At 44.8% G+C, this 19,454-nt stretch overlaps 1 non-coding gene across 1 annotated transcript in view; it reads left to right on the top strand.

Annotated features, from left to right (window-relative positions):
* LOC102429782 overlaps positions 1-19,454 on the top strand; it is a 39,347-nt gene that overhangs the window by 9,121 nt on the left and 10,772 nt on the right. The window contains exon 2 of the transcript XR_002828650.1: positions 6,559-6,780. This is a non-coding gene — a transcript (uncharacterized LOC102429782). The remainder of the gene's footprint in view (positions 1-6,558; positions 6,781-19,454) is intronic.

Genomic DNA, 19,454 nt, shown 5'->3' with positions numbered 1-19,454 from the left:
CTCACAGTACCAAGTGTTTCCTCTCTCTCAGCATGGTTTCATAATTGCTGATGTTAATGTCTGTCTCTCTCACTAGGCCGAGAAGAAATTGTCTCTTTCTTACCATTATCTCGGTAGTGCCTGGAACCACTAATGTTGGGTCCACACGTTTACAAAAACTGCAAACAGGAGATGATTAGAGCAGCACAGAACCAGTAATTCTAAAAGCTTTTTTTAGCCTAACCTTACCCAAAATTGTGGGTATGAGAATCAAGAAAAATTGAGGGACCTAGAATATAAAATAACCTATTTACAAAGATCCTATTAAAAGGCCAGCTAATCAGGGAGTTAAAAAAAGACACAGAGGAGGTCTTTAGAATAAGATCTGATCTCATGTTTTTAAACTTTAAAGACAATTTGTAAATTCTCAAGAAGGATAGGGTAAGGATGGAAGGATGAGCAAGGCTTCTGGCTTTGACCATAGCTCGTTTACAAGATGGGAAAGTCTGCATGTAATCAGGGGAATTTTGCTTTTTTTATCCCACATCTGACTTCTCAGTTTGAAGCAGAAAGAAAACATTTAAAGAACTTAGGGATCTGAAGTGTCTTGTGAAAAAAAAACACACAGTTACAAAAATCACTGTGAAAAGCAGATATAAAACAGGTTACCAACAAGGAAAAGATTACTAATTGGAAGAAAATCAGGGTACTGGAAGTGGATAGATGGTCTACAAAGGCATGTAGCATTAAAAAAAAAAAAAGTGGTAGCATGAAAAGCACTAAGATAACTTGCTTGGCCAATGTGGCTCAGTGGTTGAGCATCTACCTATGTACCAGGAGGTCAAGGCACATGCCTGGATTGCAGGCTCGATCCCCAGTAGGGAGAGTGCAAGAGGCAGCCTATCATTGATTCTCTTTCATCATTGATGTTTCTATCTCTCCCTCTCTCTTCTTCTCTGAAATAAATAAAAATATATACATTTTTTAAAAAACCATAAAGGTTTCCTTAGTCAAACTTTTAGAAATACAAAAATGAATATAAATAAATAACAATTGCCTATCATTCCAACCAGATATTTCCTTCTAGCCAGATTTTATCTGTCTGCTGTTACTGTATGACTTAAAGTGTGAAAATCTTAATGTGCAACTCAGTGAGTTCATAGCATTCATGTGAACATGACTCGGCTCAAGATGTAGACATTTCCATTATCCCAGAAGGCTGTCCTTGTGCCTCTTCCAGTCAATATTCTTAGACTCATTTTGGCAGTTCTTGAACCTCACATAAATGGGATCGTACAGTGTGACGTCTGTTGAGTCTGGCTTCTTTTGCTCATCTTTGTCTGTACTTGTTATTATAAGAACTCTTAGCTCCTCCCCCCCCCTCACACATTATTGTATGTAATATTGTGGGGGGGTTTATTATTGCTGAGCAATTTTCTGTTATTTAACTATACCATAATCTATCGGTTCTGCTCTTGGTGAACATTTGGATAGTTTTTAGTTTGGAGCTATTATAAGTAAAGCTGCTTTGAACATTGTTACATATGTCTTCAGTGGACTTAGGCACTCATTTTATCTCAGTATAGATCTAAGAGTAGGGTTGCTGGGTCATAAGGTAAATACTGCCAAATTCATGAGTATATTATGTACTTCCAAAAGCTTGATTGTTTTAGCTTTCATATATAGATCCATGATATTGTGGATTATTTTTTGTTTATAAGGATGAGGATCAAGGTTCATTTCCCCACCCCCACAAGAATATTGTGGAATGAACTCAGAAAGAGTCTGGAGGCTTTGCTAGAAATAAAGACTAAAACTTTATTCAAAGGTCAGGGTTTGCAAGCTGGAAATACAAGTAGGCAATATCCAGAGTGTTTTGAAGAAGAATGCTAAGAGTTCTCATAGTAACAAGTACATTCTTGAGAAAAGTCAGTCCTGCCTTCTTAGCCTCTGGATTTGTCTGAGAGGGTAATCCTCTAGATGACGGTTGGTCTGGATAATGGATGTCACGTGGTCTGGATATGTGAACATTCCTTCTGTAGTCCTTTAGTGGGCAATCGGGGTTATCTGGAGGTTTGCTATATATCAGTATTTATATTAAAGAAACTTGGGATCATGCTGAATATGTGGCTTTAAATTTTTTCTTACAATTAATATTACATAATGCTTCAAAAACAAGTCAAAATGACGGCAAAAGAACTATGTAGATATACTATAATTTATTTAACTCTTTTCTCTTGTTGGATATTAGGGTGTTTTATTTCTGTTTTCTGTGTTTTTCTTCTACTTTGTCTTTTACAGTGCATGCTCTCTCCAAATGTCTGATAATCTTTGTCCATTCATTTCTGTATGAGGTAATAAAAAATTGATTAAAAGATCTGTGTATACGGGCTTTACTGTGAGGTGACTGGGCGAGTCATTTCTTGGAATCTCCTCCGCTTTTAGTTATCAATACTTTTTTTCCATTGGGTCTCTTTAGTTTTTCCAGGGGAAAATTCCCCAGTGTGCTGCTTACAGATTCAATGCCAGGCTACCAGGTAATTTTAAAATAATAACGGAAAATACTGTTCTTTCCTACACCTCTACTTTGATGAGGTTTTTGATAGTGATCTTATCTCCATGGACCACTTTCCCCCAAAGAATAGTTACTGCTTTTCTCATTGTAGCGTTGAATATCTGCTAATCCTGTGACTGAACATGTCTTGAATGGGATCTTTGGGTAGCAGTGGTCACTCAATACAATCTATTAATGGATCTTGGCTGCTACTCCATTTGCACTGTCTCTTTTTGGAGCTTTGATTTGTCTTTAATGCTACAATTTCTGTTTACATTGGGTCCTTCCAGTAGGACTTACATTTCACCTGACCAAATTTATAAGGGAAAACGTTCATATTACAAAGTTTAGTATCGTACCTTAAATTTAAAGCTCATTTGTGTTTTATGTTAAGTGGTTTGTACTAGACTGTGTTAGTGTTAGGTAATTTTTTATATTGCTTTGTTCCTGTACAAGCTTGAGAATAATTGATTCCCATCAGGGAGGTCCCACTTCTCAAAAGGACTTTGATCCCAGCACAGATGCTGTTTCTGTGACTTTTGCTGTTCTCTTTCTCTTACTGTTTTGTTTTTTTTTCTTGTTTAGAGGAAACTGAAAATAGATCCAGATTTTTATTCCTCTAAGGTGACTGTGTCTTAGGAACACAGGGAAAGAGTTTGCAGGGAGGGGGGCTTCAGGGGGGTATGGCAGCTAGAGCATCTCTATGGCTTGTGCTCGTTAAAGCACCTAGTGCCTTAGAACAGTACAGTGGGTTTTCCCTCCTAGACACTATGATTCCTCAGGCAGAGGGAGAAAGGTATACACCAAAGACAAGAGGGAAACATGATTGAGGAAAAGGAAGGAGAACACATACATTTGGGAGAGTTTTGAGAGCCCCAGGGAGAGAACTACATAGGATAATGAGGAATAGATGCAAATAGATGGATCAAGAAAAGTCATGAAATATTGAGGTCTGAAGTTCCGAGGCTAATTAGTATTGTAAGGTCTTATTGGACTAATCAAGTTAAACTACAGTTTTGGTGGAATAAGGTCAGTCTGAAAGACCCCTTTCCCCCAATACACACACTAAATTATAGGAAAGAGTAAGCCATGGCAGCTGTGTTCTACTTCTGTGACTTAAAAAATTAAGTAATGGAATGACCATAAAGGGGTTAATAAAATGGATTTCTGTGTTGACCAGGGCTCTCTAGGTTTTCCACAGGTTTTTACCAAAGCCTTCTCAGAAGGAGAGAGGAAATACAGACATGGTCAGCAATTAGATATGCCCCAAGTCATGGGATGATTTCAGTGTTAGTCCCAGTGAGCCTTTGCATTAGGGTCAGGAGGAAGGCCATTCTCAGGTCAGAGTGTGAGGCCATGTTGGCATAGACCAGAGAGCAGAGAAGGGAAAGAATTCTAGTTCTTTTCTGAATTCCTGTCAAACCCCTGGGAAAATAAGAGATCTCCAAAATAGGGAACAGACTGCAATTGCGGTCAAAATAGATGCCCTCAAGCCATTCTGATTCTGTATTTAAAAGTTTCAATTTATAATCACCTCCCTCAAGTGACACTCTCCCCACTTCCTCCTCCTACTGGGTTTAGGCCCCTACTCCTACCCAACATTCTGTTTACTACTTTTTCTAAAAATCACTATCCTTATTGTTTGTTTTTTTAGCCAGTTACTCAAGAGAAGAGTATGAGCTGTATTCATCCCTATACCCCACTGTGTAGCACAGTGTCAGACACAGTCAGCACTGCATGATGCATGTGCGTGGTTGAATGTCACTCAGAAGGGTTCCTTAGCTTACCTTACTATTGGCTCCTAGGATTGTAAATCCTATAGAGGCAGTTTAGGTTAGGTTGGGCTTTAGTGTGATTTATGAGCCTGTTATAAATCATCTGGCTCTAGCCAGTTTGGCTCAGTAAATAGAGCGTTGGCTTGCAGACTGAAGGGTCCAGGGTTTGATTCTGGTCAAGGGCACATGCCCAGGTTGCCGGCTCGATCCCCAGTGTGGGGGGTGCAGGAGGCAGCTGATCAATGATTCTCTCTCATCATTGATGTTTCTATCTCTCTCTCCCTCTCCTTTCTTCTCTGAAATCAACTTTTTTAATTAAAAAAATGGCAATTTAAAAAATAAGATCTATAATAATAAAAGCATAATATGCTAATTAGACCAGCACAGATCTAATCGGGTTGAAGCCAGGGCTGTGAGGGAAGCCCGGGTCGCAGGTGCCAGAGGGAAGCTGGTGCCGGCAGCCGGGGGAAGGAAGGCCTACTCTTGCACGAATTTCATGCATTGGGCCTCTAGTAAAATAATAAAATAAAATAAATAAGTAAAGTCATCTGAGGATCCTTCTTTCTACTCTGCCTTTCTCAAGTGCCTACTTCATTTTGGACTGGCTCCCTCAGGTCTGAACATTGGCTGTCAGCAACTTTGTAGGACATGTCCTTGCTAGACTTTGTGTGTGCCTGTGCTAAGGGGAAGGGAAGGTTGGGAGTGTGTTAGAGAGCCCCCATGCTTTTAGCTGACCAAACCACTTCAGGACCAATCCCAGTGGCCAAGGATGCCATTTGTGATTGGCTTAACCCTGGATTCCTTTGAAGCAATCTTGATGCAAAAGGAAGGGTGACCTGGACTGACTTAGGTTAAGCTGGGCTCTCCCTGGAGCTGGTACAGGATGAGCTTCCCTAAGTACATGAACTGCAGGAAGAATGGATGATGCCTAAACTGGAAATCTGACTGCTGTTACTAAGGGAGGATATGGTTGTCGTGTGGGCAGCCAACAAAGTCTGTTAATTTTAATTCAGATTTTTCTGAGGATCCTTACTTAATGGCTATTCTGTTCTTAATGTAGAGTCATATAGAGTCACTTATTTGCATGTTATGAAAAAGAATTAAGTAAAATTTAGTAAATACTAAGTATTTACTAAATTAAGTATTTACTGAGTATTTAGTAATATTCAAAATAATAAGTTTTGGGTATGAGACTGTTCCCTCTATTAACTTACTATTTAATTAGGGATAGAAGAAACTCAAATAGGTAAAAAGTTTAATAGCAATACTAGAGATGGGTAATAGCACAAGGTAGCAAGATGACAGGCATCTCCCTGTTCATCGGTGTGGACTTTGCATTCCCCAGTAATGCTTTTCCTCTGGAAGTCATTGTGTCGGGCCCTGTGGAGGTCACAGGCATGATGGAAATGAGATGCTGGCCCTGCAGACTAGAAGCCCAATCAGGAGAATGGTTAACAGGCTTGGAGGCTGGGAAGCAATGGCCTCCCTCACAGAAGCAAGCCACTGAAAACAGGAACCTATAAACACCAGTGGGGGTTCCTGGTGAGCCGCTCCAAGGTCCCAGGAGCCTGGATGGTCAGGGGAGATGCTCAGCATCCTCGGTAGACAGCTCTGCCCGTGTCCGGTGATGACTGAGCACGCTGCTCAGCTGCTTAGAGGTATGGGTTCGGGGGAGCAACCAGATCACCCAGTGCCCGGAGCAGTGGCGGCAGTTACACACTTTGGTCAGTCGCTGCTGGCAGTGCTGCTTGTTAGAAAACCCCGTGTGGCCCAACCCTGTTTATTGGAGGACTGCTAGTACTGGGTCAGCATCTGCTGATCTGACTTATAATTAGTGCTGTTAGACCTTGTGCTTTCTTCTTAGAGCCGTCCAGTCACGTTTATGGACATTTCAGGCAATTGAAACACAAAATAATATCCTGTTCTTCACTCAGCACATTTATTGAGGGGCCTGCCTTGTGCCAGGCACAATGCTAAGCTCTAGGGTCATGGTGATGATTCAGAAGAGACCTGATCTCTGCTGTCCCAGCCTAGAGTCTAGTGGGGAAGTCAGACAAAGGCAGATGAACAGATACAGAAGATATTTGCCAGTTGTGATGGTGAGAAGGAAACACAATGGGCAGAGCTGCAGATTTGCAAGAGGTTTGAAATACCTTTACGGCCTTTTGTAAAAGATCTCTTGGGTTGAAATTCGTTTCCTAATGATTTCCACTGATTAAATGCAAATAATTTTTATTCTTTGTCTTTTAGGTATATTCTGCAGTTCCCTAATGAACCCAGGGAACCCTCCACCGTATTCGGGCCCTGGTCCGACGGCCCCGTACCCACCTTATCCACAACAACCAATGGGGCCTGAAGCCTACGCTCCGGGACCTATGGGAGGACCTTACCCCCCTCCTCAGGGGTACCCCTACCAAGGATACCCACAGTATGGCTGGCAAGGCGGACCGCAGGAGCCTCCTAAAACCACAGGTATGTGACGGGTATGTGTGTAGGTGGATGTGTGTGTGTGTGGCGGGGGGCGGTGCGCAGTCCCACGTCACCAAAGGAAGGGTTTGCCAGTTTTCTTTGGCAGAGAAGAAACTCTGGCCTTTGTGTGCCGTGGTTGACATTCTCAAAGCTTGGTGAGTGCTTAGGGTGGCTTCTTATTCCTGAGAGGACTTCTTTCTCAGGAAACCTGAGTCAGTTCTGCCTACTTTCTTCATTTCTCTTGCTCCCTGTGGGGCTGATGACTTCCAGGCCGACATGTGTTCTGGGCGCACCTCCTGGAGCACCTGTGGGGGAAAGGACCAGTTGGCTTTTTGCTCTGGCCGTCAGTTTTGTTTTTCAGGTTTAGCCTGTTGGGATTATTTTCTCTCAGCTTGTTGACCCTCAAGTCATCCTCTTGCCCCTACTTTCGGGGTTGGTTTTCTTTACTAACATGTTTTCATAATTCTGTTTAACCTGCTGGCTGAGTTCTCAGCTGGCTTGTGAGTCCTTGTGTGCTGGAACAGTGCTCCTCAACATTTACTCTGCACACCAGCGCCAGTCCCTGAGCAGCTACTGGGCTATGATGAGATAAGCACAGAAAGTGAGAGTAAACATTTAGAAACATTTAGAGCAATTTGGTATTTCCCTGACATTCAAGCATGTGAGCTTGCATTTTACAAAAGTATCAGTCTAAGAAGGGTTAAAAAGGAAATATCTTGAGAAGCACTGTACTAAATGTCTTGGTGACTGCTACGACTGGCTCAGAACCTTTGTGGAATAGTCGCTCTCTTACAGCTCTTTCAGCTTAATTTTTACTGAGTGCTTATTATGTGCCACTCAGTAAGAGCTTTATATATACATTAACATTTAATCCTTGCAACAATCCTATGAGGTTATTTCCATTTTATAGTGAAGTAATTGAGGCACAGAGTGGAGTAATGATTTGTCCGAGGTCACCCAGCTAGAAGTGGCAGATCCCAGAATCTAATTCAAATAGTTCAGCTTAAGAATCTTGTACCTGTAACTTCTTGCTGTACTCTTGTCTCTCTCCTGTCTTTTCTGACCCACATTCATCTGAATTTAGGGCCTTAGGCTGCCTCTGAGATTTTCCTAAAGCTTAACCCCTTATTAATCAAAAGTAGTAACAGAATCAATAGTTTATTTTATTTCAGGATTTGAGGATTCTTTAGAATGGGTGGATTCCGTGGAAGAAAAATATGTTTGAGGAATTTTACACTCAATATGGGAAAGATAATACTTTCATAGTGTCAGATCAGAGGCTGTGCTAAAATTGAATAGATGTTCATACCTTTAAAAGATTTGGTTTATTGTGAAGGAAAGCTTTTACAATCCAAGATTCTGTTTTGCTATAAATTTTAAATAGCTCGTGCTCAGAAGAGTGCAGGAAGTATAGCCAGTAAAATCAGAGTAGTTGGCATTCAGGTCTGTGACATCAGAGGGGGATTTCCTGAAAATAAATCTCAGTTTCCGGTTTTCTGCTTCAAGACAAGGTAACCCTGTGATGAATGAAAGAAGGCAGACTGAAAATACCACATAATGTATGATTCTAGTTACGTGCAATTCAAGAACAAGCCAAAATAATCAATAGTGATGAAGATCAGAATTGTGTTAACTCCTGGCTGTGGAGTAGGGGGTGCGGGTGGGGTTGGTTATTGATTGGGAAGGGCACAAGGAAACCTTCTGGAGTATTAGGAATCTTCTTTACCTTATTCCAGGTATAAACATTCTTCAGGCTGTACATTTACTATTTGTGCGCTACCTTAGATGTTATATGTCAATGAAAAGAAAAGTCAGCCTAGTATTTGGGTTATCCAGCAGATTCAGCCCAGTGCCTGCCTGGTGTTGTCTTCCACGCATAGCCCTCATGGTCTATAGTGTGTAGGCCGTTTCTAGACCTGTATTGTTTATACTGACTGTAACTAGCATTCGATAGATGTGGAACTTCATAGAGCTTATCTAGAGTAAGTGCTTCCTGGGCTTGCAAAACATACAGACTTCATCTTCTTTCTTTACCATTGGTGTTATATCAGCCTTTTTGAGAAAATAATATCTTAATTCTTCTTAGGGTGAAAAGGCTCTGTTTATCTCATCCAATATAATAAAGAGCTAATATGCTAATTAGACCGGACAGCAGCACGACCTTCCGGAACCACCAGTGGGCAGGGGGCAGGGCCTCGAGGCCGCCGGGGCTGTGAGGGCTGAGGCAGCCAGGGCTGCGAAGGCCTACTCTTGCACAAATTTCGTGCATCGGGCCTCTAGTTATTTCATAAATGTATTTGAAAGCTATTTAATGTTCTTTCCTTTGGGATTTTTTTCTCTGTTCTCTCTCTTTCCCCCTCCCTCCACATGGCCCTTCAGTGTGTCTGGCTTAGGCCTCCTTACAGCATAGTGGGCTCCTTCCATGATAGTGTGCAAAAGTGGAAGCTACCAGGCCTTTCTTTAAAAAATATTTTTTTTAATTAACTAACTTCTAATTTTGAAACAATTTTATTGGTCAAAGCAGCCACAGGTCTACCTAGCATGTGTTCTAGGGAAGGGGAATAGATCACTCCTTGATGGCGAGTGGCAAGGCCACACTGCAGATGGCATATGGATTGGGAGGCCTTTGGGAACACTAACTACCACGAGTCCCAGTGGTGAGGATGAACTCCTGTGCAGTGGAGCATCTAAAGAACAAAACTTCTTCTAGTTTCTTGTAAAAATGCCATAGTAACAGATGGTTTAAAGTTAAAAATTAAACACAACAGTATCTCCAGTGTCATGTCAGAAAATTGGCAGTCTGTCTTGTTAAGGGACATTCTGTGAATTGGTTAGAAAGTCATGAAAGAAGAGGTTTTTTAATTCTGTCATCAAAATTGAAATGACTCCCACTCAGATACCTTAAGTCATCAGAAGTGGGAGAGGCCTCAGATGATCACCCAGGTTAATCACCATTCCACGCTCCTAGCAGACATCACTAATCAATTGTGGCTCTTTCTGCTCAGCCCACATGTGGCTTCAGCCACTCTGAATAGGCTTGAATTGTTAGGTAAGAGGAATCCATGTACTATTCCTGCTAGGCTAACCTCCTTTTTTTTTTTTAGAGATATTCAAAGTGAAGCCCAGAGAGGCTTAGTGAGTTTTGGCTTGGATATAAGTCCTGATTCCAAGCTAAGTACGTATTTCCTCCTGATGCCTTGCTGCTGTAATCCAGCACAGATCCCACAGTGATTGTCAAACACCCACCAAAGGAAAATAGCTCCTTTTCAGCAATTCCCTCTCCTATCTCCCTCAGCCCCCCACCCCTACCCCAAAACCCTGTTAATTACAGCAGGGCACCAGATTCCTAGTAAACAGAGGTAAGTGGAGTGTGAGCAAGCTGGATTCAAACCCCGGTAACCCTAGGATCTGGCAGGTTACTGAACCTCCCTGTTTTGGGTGTGCCTGCTTCCCCTTGTAAGCTTCACGAAGGCAGTTGTTTCTCTACTTCACCTCCTTCCAGAGCACCTGGAACAGTGCTAACACAATGTTTATGCTCAATGAATATGTATTGAATGAATGGCAATATCACTATTTTGAAAGGTGGTTGTGACTTCATGTTAGGTATCGGGTCCCTTTCCCTTGGGACCCTTCCCTTACTAGCTAGCTCTTTTGAATCCAGATATTGGGTTTTATACATGCTCTTCTGGGTTCAGACTGTGATATCTGGCAACATAATGATTTAAAATAAAACAAATTCTGCCCAGCTGGTGTGGCTCAGTGGTTGAGCATCAACCTATGAACCAGGAGGTCACTGTTCGATTCCCGGTCAGGGCACATGCCCAGGTTGTGGGCTCGATTCCTAGTAGGGGATGTGTACAAGGCAGCTGATCAGTGATTCTCTCATCATTGATGTTTCTATCTCTCCCTCTCCCTTCCTCTCTGAAATCAATAAAAATATATTTTTTAAAATAAAATAAATTCTACTCCAGCTGAGTCCTTGGGATGCCCCCATGGAGACCAAAAGCCCAATTGGCCTTCGCCTGGGTTTCTAAGCCTGTAGATAGGGAACTGAAAGTGACCCTGTTATGGTTCTTTGTAATTTGAAGAAGCAAAAGCAGAGTGCCTGTTCCAGGAGTGCCTGCTGGGTCACTGGCCAACCAGTAAAAAGTTAGGAGCGACTTCTCCTTTAGTCCACAGTCCCAGATGGGCAGGAGGGGGGGCGGGGGGGGGGCGGGGAGGGGCATGTTTCTCCTGCACACTTTCTTGGTGTCTGGCATTGCTCTCATCAGTCAGCGTGAGGATAGAAGAGGAAGGAATTGAACGGTCTGGCATCTCTGGCTCATTGGCTTGAGGTATGGAATTACAGCCTGGCGTGTTTGAGCCTTTTATGCCTTTCTTCATCAGAAACTCTGATCAGGCATTTTCATTGCCCTGGGAAGCCTTTCTAGCATAGAGTCCAGCTCAGTACCGTCTTTCTTTGCCAGGTATCAGATGACAGAATGTCCCAGCAAGGACGCTGCGTGGTGCCACCAAAAGCCGCATTGGCTTAGGAATCTAGGTTTAGTTTCTCCGGTTCCCTGGACTTCTGTTTCCTTATCTGTGAAACTGGGATTGCAGGAATGTGGTGAAGAATAATGTAACATGTACAGTGTATGGCACTTTGACGGGCATTGAGGAAGTTAGTACCCTTTTGCAACTCACAACATCTTTCTGAATTTTTGCTTGTGGGTGGATGGGGGTGGTGAAAACAGGAAGTTCTCATGGGGAAGGTGGGGAAGACAGGGACTGAGGGTCGTTCCTGATCTACACTGAGAATTCCCACTGGCCTGAGGCAGCTGTGGGCAGCCCCAAAGTCATCCCATCTACTGTCATAGCCACATAACTGGCCTCCCTCCTGTTGCCCCTGCTGTCTTCTACCCAGACCCGATTAAAAGCTAGAATTTTTGCAGTGACTAGCACAGTCCTCTATGAGTAGGCTGTGCCCCCCTTTCACCTCCCCACCTTACAGAACCCAAGTTTGTGTGCCTGATGCTTCAAAAAGCCAAAACTCAAAATGTCAGAGTTTGGAGTAAGGAAAAGTTTACTGACCAACTGAGAATCTGGGAGACTTAATAGTGCCTCAAATCCCTCTTATTCCCTGGACTAGGTTAAGGGATTTTAAGGAGTTAGGGGGACCAAGTGTGCCAAAGGCCTGGTGAGGCAAGTTTTAATTGGAGGACCTTGGAACTTGGCCATTTATGGTAGGAGGAGTCAGCACTGGATCTTCCTGGACAGCGGACCCTTCACTTCTGAAAGGGTACCGTGTTCAGGTTCTGGTTATATCCAGATCCTTTGATGTATGTATGTGTGTGTGTTTGGAAGAGAGCTTGGGGGGGGGTGGGCGGGGAGATGGGGACAGGTGGTGAGACTGGTTCCAGGTGCAGCTGGAGGCCAAAGTTCTCTTCTCTACACATGCTTCAGCTGCATGACCTGCAGTTTTGGTCTCTTGTGTCTGAAAAACAACTCAGTGTCTTGTTAAACAGGACAGGACCATTTGTTTTATTTTATTTATTTATTTTTTAAATATATTGTATTGATTTTTTTTACAGAGAGGAAGAGAGAGGGATAGAGAGTCAGAAACATCGATGGGAGAGAAACATCGATCAGCTGCCTCCTGTACACGTCCCACTGAGGATGTGCCTGCAACCAAGGTACATGCCCTTGACCGGAATCGAACCTGGGACCCTTCAGTCCGCAGGCTGACGCTCTATCCACTGAGCCAAAACGGTTAGGGCAGACAGGACCATTTGAAGCTATTTCTGTGGTTATACCTGCAGGCTCTGCTCCATCTTCACAGGCCACCTGTTCACTCACCAGGCCACTCCCCCTGCTGGGCCTTTGTTTTTGCCTGTCCCTTTCCCTCTGCCTTTCGCTTGCCTCAGAAATCTATGCAGCGCCCTGACCGGTTTGGCTCAGTGGATAGAGCGTCGGCCTGAGGACTGAAGGGTCCCAGGTTCGATTCCAGTCAAGGGCATGTACCTTGGTTGCGAGCACATCCCCAGTGGGGGGTGTGCAGGAGGCAGCTGATCGATGTTTCTAACTCTCTCTCCCTCTCCATTCCTCTCTGTAAAAAATCAATAAAATATATTTTTTTAAAAAAGAAGTCTATGCAGCTTTTTGCCCTGTCTTGGTTCTTGCTCAGCTATTACCTAGTCAGGGAGGCCTTTCATTCGCCTCCCTACTCCCTCTGCCCCAACTTGGCTCTCTCTGGCCCTGTGCTTCCCCCCTCTTTTCCCTACTTCCCATGCTTTACTTGTTCCTTGGCTGCCTTTTTCCTCCCACTGGAATATAAGCTCCTTGAAAGCAGGGACTTTGGTATGTTATTCCATGACTCAATTCCAGGGAGTTGTTGAATGATTGTGCTCCACTGCCTGCACCCTCTACCTGCACAGGTAACTGGTGAGGCATTCTCCTTCAGGCCTTGGGTTCCTTTTCCTCCTCCTCTCCTCTGTCAGAATCCTGCAAGTGGCCCTAAGGAGCTGCTGCTAACTGAGGTTTTGCTGTGTGTCAGGCCTGTGCTGAATACTTACATCCTTCATCATTTACTTAGCATGAGGCCCTATGACGTGGGTCTCATTAAAGACGAGAGTTTACCCAAGGTCAGAGCTGGGCAGTGGCGGAGCAAGCCCAGGATAAGTGGTATTATCCCAGCGTTTACAGATGTGGAACTGGAGTCTCGAGAAGCTACAATGCCTTGCTCATGTTCCCCCGGGTGTCTGACCCAGAGCCTGACATGCTTCCATGTGTCATGTGGCCTCCCATGGATCAGTACAAATATTTTACAACTTCATCTTCCTTTTTCCCTTGGAAACACCACTCACTCATTCAGTAATTGCCAGTTAAGTGCTCTCTGTAATTTAGTGCCAGGCACTAAATATGTTACCATTTCTACTTAGATCTTATTCAGGTGCTCTGTGTACACCATCTTATGTAATCCATACAGCAGTCCTGGTGGTTTTCCATGTTAGAGATGAGGAGACTGAGATTCAGAGAAATGAATTAATTTACCTAAAGTCAAGTAGTAACTCGCTGAGCCATGAATTTAACCCAGGTCTGCCTGATTTCAAGTTTTATTCCTAACTTTTGTGCTCTTTTGTTTTCCATTAGGGAATATTCTTAAAAATACTTCAAAATTAGCAATAACAAGCATAGGTCACAGCAAGAAAGAAGGCGGGCTCTATGCGTAAGAGGAGTTCCCTCTGGGGACACTCAGTTGGGCTCTTCTCACAAAAGCAGATGCGGTTGGTCTTGAGTAAGTGTACTGGGCTCTTAGCACCAACTTTGACTCTCAGTCCACATACGTGTGAATTCAGGCTTTAACTTGCCAGGTCTGCTCAGGTAGGCCCAGCGCTTCCTTAAAGTCCCCCTGGTGATGGCACTAGGTCTCCTGGACCTGAGGGTCATGAGGACACTGGGGGACTGTCGGCTCCTAAAGATGGCCTGAGGTTTTTCATCTTCTCAGACAGAGACACAGTCTGTTTTAGTCAAATACTTCATGCAAAACATTCTCTTTTGCTTTTCAAAAGCCTTGGCCTGCCCAGCACTCAGGGGTAATGGAGTATGAAAGGCAACTATTCTTTGCAGGTCCAGTTTGCTCAGCTGGCCGGGGGATGTGCCGGGCGCCTGCTGACTGGGCCAGGCTGGGTTGGCCAGACCTGGCTGGCCTGGGGGAGCGGAAGTGTTTGAAGTCTTGCCCTGCTCACAGGCTGGTTTGCTTCATTGTTCTTCTTTGCCCCCTTGCATCCAGGTGCAGCCTGGGTTTTCTGCTCTAATACTACTTTTACTCAGTTTCAAAACATAACATACACATTCCCTTCACTTCTCACATAAGCTTTTAAAAGTTTAGGTTGATATAAACAATGAGGAAATTGGTTTGGTGGGCAAGATAAAGAAGCCTGCTTCGGGTAAAAGGCATCTCAGGGAACTAGAAGGCGGGGGTGGGCTAGAGTAGGTCATTCTCTAGGATTGGAGCCCAGGCTGTAGTGTGGGGCCCACCCTGTGAGTGTGGGGTCACTTAGGGTGGCAGGGATCTTTCCTAGGATTTATTCTTCCAAATAATAATAATGAGGCATTAGCTGGCCCGCTCCAGGATCTGAGCCCAGGCGGTGTGGCATGGCGCCCATAGGCACCTGGCTCCTGCTGCCCGGTGGTCAGGGTGGTTAGCCACGGGGAGGAAATCTTCATTCTGCTTATATTGTGGCTCCCAGAGTTGAGATGTGCTGAAATGTGGGACATCATGACAGGATTGGTGTCTGAGTCACCAATGAGGGCTGAGCCTTAGGCATAACACAGATGTGGTGACCAAGCCCAGCTCGATCAGGGGCCGGAGAGTGGCTTCTCCAAACCTGACTTTCGAGGCTCGGCTCTACCCCGGGCTGCGACTTCCGGGTTACACCACAGTTCTTGGACAGAAAGGGGGCCTCATATTTATTTTTTTAAAACATTTTTATTGATTTCAGAGAGAAAAGGAGAGGGAGAGAGACATAGAAACATCAGCGATGAGAGAGAATCATTGATCAGCTACCTCCTGCACGCCCTGTGCTGGGAATCGACCCCACAATCCGGGCATGTGCCCTGACCGGAATCAAACCATGAACTCTTGGTTCATAGGTCAATGCTCAACCACTGAGCCATGCCAGCCGGGCAGGGGACCTCATTTATAAAAGAACTTTTAAAATTACAGAAATATCTCCTATAGAATGTAAATAATACCCATAATTTTGCTATCCAGAGATAGTTGTCAACATTTCGGTATAAATCTTTGGTGTACTTTTAGTTTTTTTATGATGCAGCCCCTTTTGGAAGTTCAACTAGTGTGTTAATCTCTACCCATGGGGTATATTTATAGCTAATATCATGCTACACGAGAGTATTGTTGGGCATTTTTTGTTTTCTTCTTTATTTTAAATTCATCAAGTCCGGGTCTCCTCAGCAGCATCTCAGCCCTATAGAATATGCAAGTCCTTGCTGAGGAGCAGTGATCACTGTTCATTGAAGTGTCCGTTTCAACACTGCTAATCATGCGGGGTTTTCTTTCCCCCACTCTAAATTATTCTTGTTTTTAAAAATCTTAGTACAGACTTGGTGTGGTGAGCACACAGTACAGTGTACAGATGATGGTTGTGGAATTGTGCACCTAAAACCCCTATAATTTTGTTAACTAGTGTCACCCCAATAAAGTCAATAAAAAGGAAAATAAAATAAAAATCTCAGTACAGTGGAAAGCTCTACAATTTAGCCCTTTATCTAGTTTATGGAATAACAGCAACAATAATAGCTATAATTTATTGTTTGTTTTGTGCCTGGCACGAAGCTAGCTGCTTTTTGAGGAGTTAATCCTATAAACGTTATAACCATCCCAAGAGGTCAGTGCTGTTATTGTCTCCTTTTTCAGTTGCAAAATCCAAGCCACCAAGAGGTTAAGGGAATTGCATTTTGCTTAAATGGACCATATCAGGTATAGCAAGTGTAACCCAAGCCCAGCACCCCTGATGGAGAGGACCTGGCTCCTGCCCGCTCAGCTGAACTCACGGGCAGGCGGGGCTGGGAGACCCTCAGGGACAGACCAGTGAGTGGATCGTGGCAGTATTTGTGGTCTGCCCCGGTTTTCTGCTGTTCCAGACTTGCCTTGGCTCCTTGAGGGAGTGGCTCCCTCCTCCAGGAAGTATTGACTTTCCTGTGGACTTACCGGAAAGCCTTATCAGCTCGCAGCCAGGAAGCTTGCTGCTACCAGGGCTGCAACCGTTTTGGCTTTGAGAGGCCATTACTGCCCGCCTCCTTTTCCCACTGCTGGGCTCAGTGGCTTTTTCCTCATTCAGTCACAGGTGTCTTACAGGTTCAGGCTGGGATCCTGATTGGCAAAAGTGGCACACTCCCTAGTGATGCCTTTACCCATCCTCAGCCTTTTAGACTAGAGTTTCTGAATCTGGAGAAGAGAGTAGAACCACCCCCCCCCCCCCCACACACACACACACATGCACACACATTCTTCTTCTAGGGAGTGTACCTGGGGTGTGTGTGGTGATGTGAAGAACTTTTTCCTTGGGGTCCCAGGCATCAGGCCCTTTTCCCAGGGACACACCTGCTTAAAGATCCTAAGTTGGGAACAGCCTAGGAAAGATTCTGATGCATTTTTCTTAAGGGGGGAAAATCTCAATTAGACTTTTTTTAGTAGCGTCTTGGCTCCTTCTGAGCTTTTGCATTTGCCCTTGAAATGAGTTCATTTGGTAACCTAGGAGACCTTGTCAGCTGGAGGATTTTAGGGAGACGGTTCAAGATTGTTATTTGAGTTGTTCTTAGTGGGATAAAAATAGATTTCTGCTTTGGGAGTGTGCGTATAATGGGTAGTTTATAAAGGATCAATATCCTCCCTTCCTTCCCTCCGCGCCCCCCCAACCCCCCAAATAAGCCCTGTCCATGTACCCTTGGGCAGCTGTGGGTAACCATGACCTCCTGAAGGCTCTCAAGGGGCCCCTCTGGAGAAGGTGTCTTTTGTGGCTGCAGGGTCCCCTCTCTCTGACCCGGGCAGGCTCGGGACCCTGAGCTCCCTTTGCTCACTTGATGTTCCCTAAGACTCCTCTAGTCAGACTGATCCCTTCTGGATAAAGTGATGGTTCAGATACCAGGGACTGCCCTCAGCCATTTCAGGAAGGTTCAGAATGAGCCGAGAGCTCTTGAAGGGTTTCAACTGGCAGAAGTAGGAGTGACTCCCTTCCTTAAGAGCTTAAGGCTGACAGGGTCTTCATATTTTTAATCAGTAATGCTTTGCCGTCGCTTAAGAAAATAGTCAGCTAAGCCCATGTCTATAGCCTTTTTACAAGACAGGCCGGAAACAGCTTTTCCAACAGAGGTAAAAAGTGCAAGAGAGATTGTTTATTCCGTTCACGCATTCATTCACTCATTGGTTCATTCATTCCTTCCACATCTCCTGTATGGCAGGTCTACTGAGTGTGCCCTGTGCAAGACTAGGAGCTTAGAGTGGAAAGTGACACTGGAGTCCTCAGCATTTTTATCCAGGTAGAATCAGGAGCTAAGGGTTCATCTTAGAGGTCAAAAGGAATTCTGAACAGGATCATTCCCTGTTCCAGCAGGGGAGAAGGGTGGTGAGGAAGGGGGTTGGTAGAAGGATTCTTGGTGGTCAGCTCCAGCCTGCTATTGGTAGTAGGTAGTTAGGATGGCTGTGTGCTTGTGACATCATTAGGAGGCAGTGCCCCCTGCCTTCCTAGGTTATCGCCCAGCAACCTGGCATCCACATGGAGTTGGGCTCAGGCAGTACTTAGGGGAAATAGACGCCTCTTTTACCCCATTTCCATGTCTCTTGTTCAGTCTTTTAAAAGACTCAATTCATTGTGTAAAGAGAAAAATAGTCTATAGATCTCCTACCACCTTTACATAATACCCATGTTGCTCCTGGGTATCTCAGCACTGAGGGAGTCCTGCCTTCTGTCCGTTAGGTCTCTGTCTTGGGAGTAATAACAGCAGCTAGTGTATACTGAGTACCTGCTGTCCACTCATCACTGACCTATTAGCTCATTAAGCCCCTGAAGAACCCAGTGAGGCTGCAGGTACTATTATTTCCCCATTAGGACACTGAAGCTGTGAGAGGTGGTCATACCTCAAGGTGGCATTGAGAGAGGACCCCAGGGTATCCAACGCCAGAGCCACCTCTCCCCATCTATAGTGTTCCTAAGAGACATGGACATGCGAGGCCCAAGATATTGGGGTCTGCTTGTGCTGCTATCCGGGCACTTGACTAACGATGACAGCGGGGCTGCAAGAGTGTGCCCTAGCTGGTGTCTGCCCGGCTTCCAGTTTGCTGAGAGTCCCTGTTCTCCAAACCGGTGGTGCTATAAATAAACCCATCACTTGGGCAGCTACACCCAGCTCAGTGGGTGGGGAGCAGTGCGATGCCTTCTGTTATTTCTGACACACCAGAGGCTCCCGAACAGTCGCTCCGCCTCCACGGCCAACCCCACTCAGTTTCCCACCATAGGGTTTTCATCACAAGGATTAGCCTGTTTCTTCTATTTCAATGGAAAGATGGTTGGTCAGTCATGATGTTGGAGACTTTTTTCATTTTCTTTTTTAAAAATTTTAATGATTTCAGAGAGGGAGGGAGAGGTAGAGAGAGTTAGAAATGTCAATGATGAGAGAGAATCATTGATCGGCTGCCTCCTGCCCACCCCCCACTGGGGATGGAGCCCACAACCTGGGCATGTGCCCTGACCGGGAATAGAACCATGACTCCCTGGTTCATAGGTCAACATTCAACCACTGAGCCACTGAACCACTAAAGTTCATCAAGCTTTAGTGACAGGCTGACTAGAACTGGTATTGTTGACCATGGAAGGGAGTTGCTGCCCTAAACTCTGGCCCTGTCTCCCAGACCAGCAGAGTTCTAGTCAGAGTCCTACAGGCCAGGCACCCCTCTCTCTCTTTCTCCACTGGGGAAGGCTCTAGCTTCTCATTTGCCAAATGGCACTCTCAGTGGGCGAGGTGGTGGCTTTCAGGACCCTTTGTCATTGGCTTTGGGCAGCTGTTGGCTTGTGGCAGTGTTACTGAGAAGCAGGCATCGTTGTAGGTAACTTGGCAGAGCCACCCCCCCATCCCATTCCTTCCAAGTCTATAAGGATGACCTTTGTTGCTCTGAAATGGTG

Source organism: Myotis lucifugus, unplaced genomic scaffold (assembly GCF_000147115.1).
Source record: "Myotis lucifugus unplaced genomic scaffold, Myoluc2.0 scaffold_28, whole genome shotgun sequence".
Classification (NCBI taxonomy): Eukaryota; Metazoa; Chordata; class Mammalia; order Chiroptera; family Vespertilionidae; genus Myotis; species Myotis lucifugus.
The sequence above is the reverse complement of the archived record's forward strand: the minus strand, read 5'-3'. Positions and strand labels throughout refer to the sequence as shown.